We start from the raw sequence: 10,275 nt of genomic DNA, 5'->3' as shown, positions 1-10,275 counted from the left end.
AAAAACCAGAAATGGTAGGAACATTCAGAGTACATAGGATTTTGTAGTTTACAATAGACATTGCAATATTTCAAGTAACTAAAGAACAGGAAGATTGTTAAGCAAACAATAAAAGACAAATTATAAAACTATCACCCCTAGACATAAAATTGTACCAAACCTTTAATACACTGAACTGACTATACAAGATATTTTTCTTTTGCTCATGTGGTAACTCTTCCAGAAGATCGTATTTACATGGCCCCAACTTTCAAACAGAAAAAAAAGTATTGAGTAATATTTTTTAAATTTAAAAATATTTTTAAAATGAGAATCACATAACAGAAAAAAATTTTCTAGACACAGGAGTGAATTTTTCAGTTTTTGTGCAGCTATTCAACACAACACAGGACAGATCTGTTCTGAATCATTGTGGGCAGGGATCACTAAGCTCAGATACACTTACATCACCCACATCTTATTTTAGCCTTCCCTTTGATAATATTTAGATCATCTGCCCACCATCTAGGAACTGAAGAACTTGGAAGAGAACTGAGGAAACAAAGGGAGTTTATAAAGTCTATGTAGTGTTTGAAGAACAGGGAGAAGGAATATGAGAGAGAAAAAATGAAAGTGGAGAGACTGGCACATTTTCAGCATTAAATAAACATTTTGAATAGGCTAGCCTTTTTCTTAATGATGATTACACATTCCTAAAACTGCCACGGTTAACCTCTTGCTTCTTTTGAAATACGTATCTCTCTGGATATCTATCCATGCAGATACTTTCTCCTTCCCACTTCCTACTCTCTGATGGCCTTCTCATGGCTATTACTTGGCACCTCTTGTTTTCTGACCTCTACTTTTTTATTGAATTTATTTTGGGTGAGATTGGTTCATAAAACCATACAGGTTTCAAGTATACAACTCAATAAAACATCATCAGCACACTGCATCATGCACTCATCACCCAAAGCAAAGTCTCTTTCCATCCTCATTTGTCCCTCCTTTGCCCACCTGCACCTACCCCCAAACCCCTTTCCGTCTGACTATCACCACACTATTGTCCACACTATTGTCTGTGTCTATGTGATATGTATGTATGTGTGGGGGTTTTTTTGCTAATCCCTTCACCTTCTTTCATCCAGACCGTCCTCCCCTCTGACAGCTGTCAATCTGTTCCATGTATCCATGTCTGTTTCTATTTTAGTCATGTGACCTCTTCTTAAATGTAGGCACTCTCTAAAGTTCCATGCTCTATCCTTTTCTCTTCCTTCCTAAGCAATATATCTAGACAGTGTTTCATACCAATGATTTCAACCACTGAATGAGCCATAAAGATAAACTCAACATATCCCAGCATGTGCTCACATTCTCCATCTTGGGTTCATCATCTCACCATTTTCACAAATTAGAAACCTCCAAGCAGCTTAAGCTATTTCCTTCTTCTTTTTTTTTAACCTCCCCTTCCATGCCCCCAGCCAATTAATCAACAAATCCAATTGATTTTACTCTTGTGCTGTTTCCTGTAGCTCTTTGACACCAATGCTGTCTTTGCTTTACAGAGCTCTACCTTTCAAAAAAACTTCCCAAATGGCTCCTCGCTTCTCATCACCTTTCCTTTATTTATCATACAAACACCATCTAGTCATCTCTCAAAAATACAGGCCTGGTCATAGGACCTGTTGATTTAAGCCTCCGCTGTCCTTCCATCTTCTCTAATAAAAAAGAGCAAGTATTTGACATTGTCTTCAAGTACCTTCACAGTTGAAACCTAAATGGTTTTTTTAGTACTTCTCATTAGTACTTTCGCTGGTAGTCTTTATTAGCCCTGTGCTATTAACTCCCACCCCAAGTTTATCCCTCTATTTATTCACTATCCCCTGAACAAAAACAAAACAAAACTGCATAAAACCTTAAATCCTTCTGAACTCATGTTGTTCTCTTTATATGGACGATTGTATTCACACACAGACACTGGATAATGACAGTGACAACTACATTTATTGAGCAGTTACGGTTAGCAGGTACTATCCGAACAGCTTGTCATTTATTAAGTCATTTAATCCTCACTCAACCCTCTGAGGTAAACAGGATGAGTTCCATGTCGGGCATGAGGAAACTGAGGCACAGAGTGGTTAAATAATTTATCCAGAGTCACACAGGGCTGACAAATGTTTAATGAAATTCTAATATAAGCAAGGCGTTTCATTTTATTTCATTTGACTATTAAAACCATGTTATGAGGGAGGTATTATTACATAAATTGCACAGGAAATTGGGGTTTACAGAGGTCTGCTTCCAAAATCTTTGCTATTTTCATAATAAAATGCTTCCTCTCATCTAAAGGGGAAAACACAAGCTTTATTGTTAGAGTGATTTGGGGGATTTCCCATTTAATGTAGTATTATTTTCTCCGTGATGCTTTTAGTGGGTTGGCCAATTGATGATGCTAAGCAGGCCTGGGTTAAACATTCTGTGATGTGCCAGCTGGAGCAGTCAACCAAGGAAAATGGGTTTGTAAGAACTAAATTACGAATCTGTCTGAGATATCCAACCAGCATAGATCTGATAGCATCATTGGCTGAGAACAATGTTTTATAATATCCAACCTATGGACTACACAGGCAGTGTGTAATCTTTAGCTTGTGTTTCCAGATATACTTTGGAAAATCAATACCTGAGACCTTGTTTAAAGCAACTGATTTCAGATTTCAGGTTTTCCTATTTTTAAATTTTTCTCCTGAACCAGTATGTTTGGTTATAAATAAGGACATTTTGGCCATCACACTAATGAAGGGCATTTTCTCCTGCCATCATGCGGTAGGTTTTTCTTGCCTCTTCTAATGCAGCTGCAGAAGAAACCAAATCACTCAGACATTGAACAACCACACTCTCCCATGCACCGTGGCCCGCCGCCCCCCCCACCCCCCGCAAGCTGGCTGCTATTTCTGGGTAACTAAAGATGACATTTTGTAGCTCAGTGTCAAAGACTGAAACCAAAAAGTAAAATCACTGCTTACGTGTTGCTATATGTAAAATTGAAAGGCTACAAATTTACCAACAATGTCCCACCTTTGGGTCAGTGGCCAAAAATGAAATAACATATTTAGCCAAATGGAAAAAAAGATGATTATGAAAGTAGTCTGGGAGATTATAGGTCACTTGAAAGTTTTAGAAAGGGCCTCTTTCCGGCATTATTGTTTGAGAATGAGGCTAGTGAGAGCCAATGGGCTCTGTGCACTTCAGTAATACCCACGGTAATTGCTGGCAGATGTATCATGTGGTTTCTCATTAAAATTTTAAAGCAGAGGCATTTAGTTTGGTCATTTGTGCAGTAACTTCTAGATACTGGTTGGTATGGTGAGAGGTAAAAAGTCCCATCAAACCACAACACCAGACTGCTATTACAACTATACCAAACTTTTGTCTTTAAGAAGTCTTATTTCTGGTCAATGGCACCTCTGTTATTCTCCTGCCAATTATGCTCAAATTTGCAGCCTCTTTTGAACCTTTCTTCTGCCTCTCTACACACATTTCCCATATAAGTCTTATTCAGTCTCCTTTGTCAGTCTTGTTCCCACTTTTTGCTTCAGAACTAGACATTATATTTTTCAACAGACTTTATTTTTTTTGCGATTTTTGTAAGTAGCTTGAATTAGAGATCCTTCTCTATGGTGGCAGAGAATGACTTTTTTAAGGTTGTGTGTCTTCCATCCAGAGAGTCTATTTCCCAGTCCTTCCTGCTGTCTTGTGTGGCCATGTGACTAAATTCTCACCAATGAAATGTGATCGTAAGTGATGGGGCAACTTGCGCATCACTTCCTGAAAAGGAAATCACTTGTCCTCCGACTTCCTCTCCTTCCGTTTCACTAGGCTAGTCCATACTCATGGCAATGAGCCAGTTTCCATCCTGCAGACGAGGACAACATCGCAGGAAGTGGTATAACGGCATGAGTGGAGAAATCTGGGCTCCTGGGTGATCTCATGGAACAGAGATGCTTACCTGACCCAGATACCTGCTTACATTAAGACAATCATATTTTGGGGTCTCTGTCAGAAAAGTTCATACAGGTGCAAACTAATACTAATATACCTATGTTTTCTACCCTCACTTGTTCTTAAACCTCCCCCAGCTTTCTGGAATCTGGCCACTTTTTCTTTTAGATACACACATATGCACACACACACACACACACACACACACACACACACAAGAACTATAACTCAGTGACCCAAGTTATGCCCCATCCATCTTTCTGATGATGCCATACCCAGTTGTTAGTTCCAAGATGATTTACAATTTATCAGGGCTTATAACCCAAAGAATTATATGATCCTATCTAGTCTAATAGAATGACTACTTCCAATGATTTTCCAGGTATTTATCTGTATTCTATCTCTCAACAAAGTTTAATATTTGTCAGGATTTTCCTAGAAACAATTAAATGTCACTGGGAAATCCTTTCTGTTTGATTAATCTATATTTTAACCATGCAATAGAAATAGCCTTTTCCCCTACCACGAGTTTTTCTACTGACCTCTTTCTTGCCCATTATTGTAAATTTATTTTTCCAAAATCAATCTCTGATTGGGTCAAAATCTTTTTAAAATAATACCTTTAAAAATAATTTTAGCCCTGGCTGGTTTGGCTCAGTGGATAGAGCATTGGCCTGTGGACTGAAGGGTCCCAGATTTGATTCTGGTCAAGGGCATGTACCTTGGTTGCGGGCACATCCCCAGTAGGGGGTGTGTAGGAGGCAGCTGATCGATGTTTCTCTCTCATTAATGTTTCTAACTCTCTATCCCTCTCCCTTCCTCTCTGTAAAAAAATCAATAAAATATGTTTAAAAAATAATTTTAAATTACAGTTGACCTACAATATTGTATTAGTTTCAGGTATACATTAGACATTTATATACTTTATAAAGTAATCACCTCAATGAGCCTAGTGTCAAACACTTTCACTAACACCTACTTTACTGAACTTTAAGTTTATCCATTAATAACAGCCTATGCTGTCAGACTTATTATTTAGTTACTGTCTACATTGCCCTTCAAGTATCATAGTGTCATCACAGTGTTCTCCATACTCAGCAGGTCGGGCCACAATCCAAACCTCTAATATGCCTGCACATCTTTCAAGGTGTAGATACAGTGTTCCTGCCTTGCCCAGGATACTTTCTTTGGGGCCCTCAACAGAAAGTAACTGATCTCCCTTTTTTCAGAATTTTGATTTTATGCATTTAACTCGTACTTTGTTCCCTTCTTATGTTTGTGAGCATATATCAACTAGAAAGAGAAGATTCTTGAGTGCAGGGATTTTTTCACTTTCATATCTCTTATCAGGCTCACGATAATGCTTTTACAAAGGCAGAGGTATAAACATTCTGTGATATAAAAGTGTCACTTTGCCTTTGGGTAAATACTAGCCGTAATCTTATAGCAAAGTGTAATTCATACAGTGATTTTTGCATTTATTGTCTCACTACAACCTCACAACAATCCTGGAGGAAGGAATTGATGGCATGGCCATTTGATAGATGAAGAAATTGAAGTTCAGAGAGGTTATTTTGATGTAAAACTTGGGTTTTCAGCCAAAGCCAATTTCATAAGGTGAAGATTAGATCTTGCTTGTTCTTCTCTCCACATTTTCTCTCACCTCTGTCACCCTTCCCCTCCCAACTATGGCCAACACCTCTCCATCCACCACCACCCCTGCCACACACACACTCATTTTGTTTTATTCTCTGTCAGCTGCACTTACACTTGGTTGGATTTAATATGACTATATGAGTACTATTCATGGCTAAAGGGCATTAAGTGATAGGATTTTATTTCCTTCCATTTATATTCAGTGTTATAATTCCTGGACAACTCAAAAGACAATCTGTTTTACCATCAATATCCAAGGACGTTTTTTCCTTATACCCAATAGTTGCTTAAAATTCATGTTTGCTTTGTATATGGATTGTGACAGTTTTTAATAGCTTTTTATTCAGCATAGGACTTCCCATTGTCTTTAAGAACATTATTTACCTTTATTATATCTTCAACTTTTCCAACCTTTTCAATGAACTTTCTAATTTGTTGGATCACACTTTTTAAGAAATATATTTTTATTGATTTCAGAAAGAAAGGAGAGGGACAGAGAGACAGAAACATCAATGATGAGAGAGAATCATTATTGGCTGCCTCCTGCATACCCCACAGAGGGGACTGAGCCCACAACCCAGACACGTGCCCTGACTGGGAATTGAACCGAGACCTTCTGGTTCATAGGTCGACACTCGGCCAATGAGCCACTCCAGCTGGGCAGATCCCACTTTTTTTCTTAAAATATTTCTCTCCTTTTCCCAGAAAAATCATCTTCCTACTCCAATCCAAACTATTTGATCTGACAAGAATCATTCTGACACCTGCAGCCCTTCAATGCTACCCTAAATTAGACCTGTTGTAACTTGAGTCTGATGTCACTTATTTTTTTGTTCATACAGTTGATTTTTAAAAATATTTTATTTATTTCAGAGAGGAAGGGAGAAGGAGAGAGAGATAGAAACATCAATGATGAAAGAGAATCATTGATCAGCTGCCTCCTGCATGCCCCATATTGGGGATCAAGCCCACAACCCGGGCATGTATCCTTGACTGGAATTAAACCTGGGACCCTTCAGTCCTCAGGCCGAGGCTCTGTCCACTGAGCCAAATCGGCTAGGGCCAGTTGAATTTTTTAAGTCCGTACTTAAGTAACTTCCTTGGACAAGGATGCATGAGAAGTAAACTATACAAATCCTGAATGCCTTCATCACACACTCAGACTTGATTAACAGTTTATGGACATACAATTCCAAGACTGAAATATTTTTTTCTCATAAGTATGAATACATTGCTCCATTGACTTCCACATCCAGTATTGTTGATGAGAACCATATTAGTCTAATTAATTTTCCTTTGGAAGTGATTTGCTATTTTAGTCTGGAAAATGTTGGGAGCCTCTCTTAATTTGGGGGGTTCTGGTAAATAACGAGAACATGCCTAGGCGTGTGTGCCTTTTTTCAATTTACTTTTCTATGTACAGTTGCAATCTTTAGGAAGCTCATAACACCATGTCTTCTTACACATTCTCAGTAGACAGACAAAATTTTAAAGTCTCAGTAGAGGCCACACTATCATGACTTCATTAGAGATTATACTTTAAAATAAGAGTGAGATGGTTTCCTAACTCTGTAGGTGAATCTAGGAGGACCTACTCACAGCTGGACAGCCTCCCCACAGAGTCAGAGTCTCCCCCTACAGGAGCCATGGGAGGGCCTGCTCTATCTGGGGAACTGGCTCCTAAGTAAGAAGATAGAGCTGAGCAACTCCACGTTTTATCATTATAAAATTGCCAATGCTGTACATCACTCCATATCTTCTGGGGCAGAGCAAGAGGTGAAAAGAAACCTCAAATAACACAAAGGATTTTTTTACAAAGATATAAATATCAAAGTGAAGAACTATCCCCTCCTAATAAACCTGGGGATGATGCTGGGAATCCAAAGAAGGGTATCCCAGGATCCTAGATTAACTCTGAGAAAGTCTCCCTTAATTTCCTTATTAAGTCTTTCACTTCCATGTTCTCCATTCTTTCTTTCTGTACTTTCTGTTTATAGAATTTACTAGTCAATCCTATTGACTAATAGGATTATTCCTTCTCATTCTAATATTTTCTCATACATTCCTTGTCTATATTTTGCTCCACATTTTTGGACATTTCATTGATTTTATAGTACACTCCTTTGTTTTCAACCATCATAATCTAAATCATTAAGATTCTTTCTTATTCTAGTGTTTCCTTTATAGCAGCATGTTCTTTTGTATTAATACATTATATTTTTAAATATATCTGAGTGTTATTTCCACCCAACAAGTATAGCTCAAAGCTCTCACATGTCTAAAATTTATCAAACTTATGATCATTCCATATGAGTTGGTCTTCCTTTAGTGTTTTCTATCTTAGTGAATGGCAGGCAGATTGGTTTCAATCTAGTTATCTGTGACTCATCTCTTAGTCTGCCACTCTTTTAGGGAAAACTTTTCTAATCCCTGTGTCATTGCCTACTTCTCCATCATTGTTCTTCTTACAACATCAATTTCTCATTTATCTGTGTCATGATTTGGTTGGTAGTCTCTCTCACTTGACTTAAAGCAGGAACTGTGTCTATTTTTGTTCAGCAGGTATAGTGTCTGCAGCATTATAGGCATTTATTAGATACCTGAAAAGAATGAAAAGAGGCATGCATGAATGCCTGAATATGACACCTCATGCCTGTAAAATCTAAAGAGCCAAGGGTATTAGAATGCTGTGTTGCAAACCAGAGTACTTACGATTTCCTTAGAGTTTAAGTTTAAATGGTCATTTCTAGGGATCTGTATTTGAGCGCTAAATGACTTATAAGTAGTTAGTTATAAATTTTTTTATTGTTAACCCTCAAATGCTATACCTATATAATTATCTCTTACCTGTCTTTAAGAGGTAGAATATATGCTATTAAAAGGAAGAGACAATAATAGCTAACAGGAAAATATATATCCTAATGCTGAAAAGTGCCATGGAGAAAAATAAAACAGCACAAGGGGAGCAAGAAGTATTACATTGTTGTTGTTTAGCTGTTAGTTAATTAATTAGTTTGCTTTTATATTGTGTGGTCAGGGATGGCCTCATTGCAAAAGTATCATTTGTGCAGAAATCAGAAGGCAGTAATGAGCAAGCAATCCAGACATCTGGTTTTTAAGCACTTCTGCAAGATTTTTAAGCAAGGTTGGCATGGTTGCAAAATACCAAGGAAACAAGTATGGCTGAAGCCAAGTGATTAAGGGAAAAAACAGTAGATGAGTTCAGAGCAGTATCCAGAATTCATATCATGTGGCCTTTGGTAAGACTTGGGTTTTTACTCTGAATGAAATGGAAACCATTGAACACCATACCACATGTTAAGCAATGTTTAGCCATGAAGATGTAACATTACATTCTTAGGAAACTGATAATCCAATATTGGAGATAGGCATGTAGTCAAAATATTATTGTATATGATGAAGTACTATGCTAAGGCTATTTCTATGGAGCAATTAAGAAGGCCACCTGCCCCATAAGAGGAAGCCTTATCTAAATTGAGGAGAAAGCAGAGATGCAGAATCAATCTCACCTCTCTTTATTTGTCACAGTTCTGATTGTTAATGGGCCCCAACAATTTTTCTAGGACCCTTCTAATTCCTGGATCAATCTTGGAAGTATATCCAAAGCTTATTTCATAAAGACAGGAAAACAGAATATATTGCTGCTACAGTATTGGTACCAGGTTCTTCATGTGTTATCCAAGTTCCTATTTTCTGACCTTCTGTCATCTTAAAAACATCTGTCTGATTCGATTATAATTTCTTTGATTAGCACTTCCCTTTCCTACTAACTCTTGTCTCTCACTTTATCTAAGAACAGTCTTTCATTGGGGCTGTCAATGCTCAGTGAGGGAAATAGAAACTGCTTAGGTATTTCAGGCAAAGAGGAATTTAATATAGGGATTCATTTACAAAATATTAGAACGACTAAGAAATAAAAGAGGGTAGTCAATGTTACCCAGATGTCTGTAACTACAGCGAGCCTATGCTTTCACTACTCATGTTCCTGCTGCTAATCAGGAGACCATGAGTCCACATATGTGTTAATGCTGCTACCCATAGTAGAAATGCGTCTACCTTCCTCAGGTCTTCTAATGCTATGTGAGCACTTATCACTAACCTAACAGAAATAGAGCTGCCAAGTAAAGTGACCAACTCATCCCCATTTGCCAAGGACTTTTCAGGTTTTAGCAGAAAATGTCCCACATAGTGGAAACCTCCAGGCCCTGGGAAACTGGGTCTATTGATACCCAATTAGCAAGGGAATCAGGGAAATGTAGGTTTCAGGCTTCCAGCCCCCAGCAGAACAAAGGAGAGAAAAGAAAAGTTGCTCTGAGACTGAATACCAACAGACAGTTGTCTGAATAGTTCCTTTAAAGAAAATACTCATGACTCAGAACCAATATGTCACACTTACTTAAATGTGAGCATAACCCATTATTTGGAACTGCTGTTGCTATGCTACTATTTGACATGCTGATAGAAAAGATTTACTGATTCATACTGAGCTACTATGATGATGTAACCCTGACCATGAATAGGTCAGATTCTAAGAGTAGAATTTTTGTGAGGTTAAGTGAGATTATTATTATTATACTAGAGGCCCGGTGCACAAAAATTTGTGCACTGGGGGGGGGGGCG

This window comes from Myotis brandtii, unplaced genomic scaffold (genome assembly GCF_000412655.1).
Source record: "Myotis brandtii unplaced genomic scaffold, ASM41265v1 scaffold931, whole genome shotgun sequence".
NCBI lineage: Eukaryota > Metazoa > Chordata > Mammalia > Chiroptera > Vespertilionidae > Myotis > Myotis brandtii.
Note: the sequence above shows the minus strand (reverse complement) of the source record.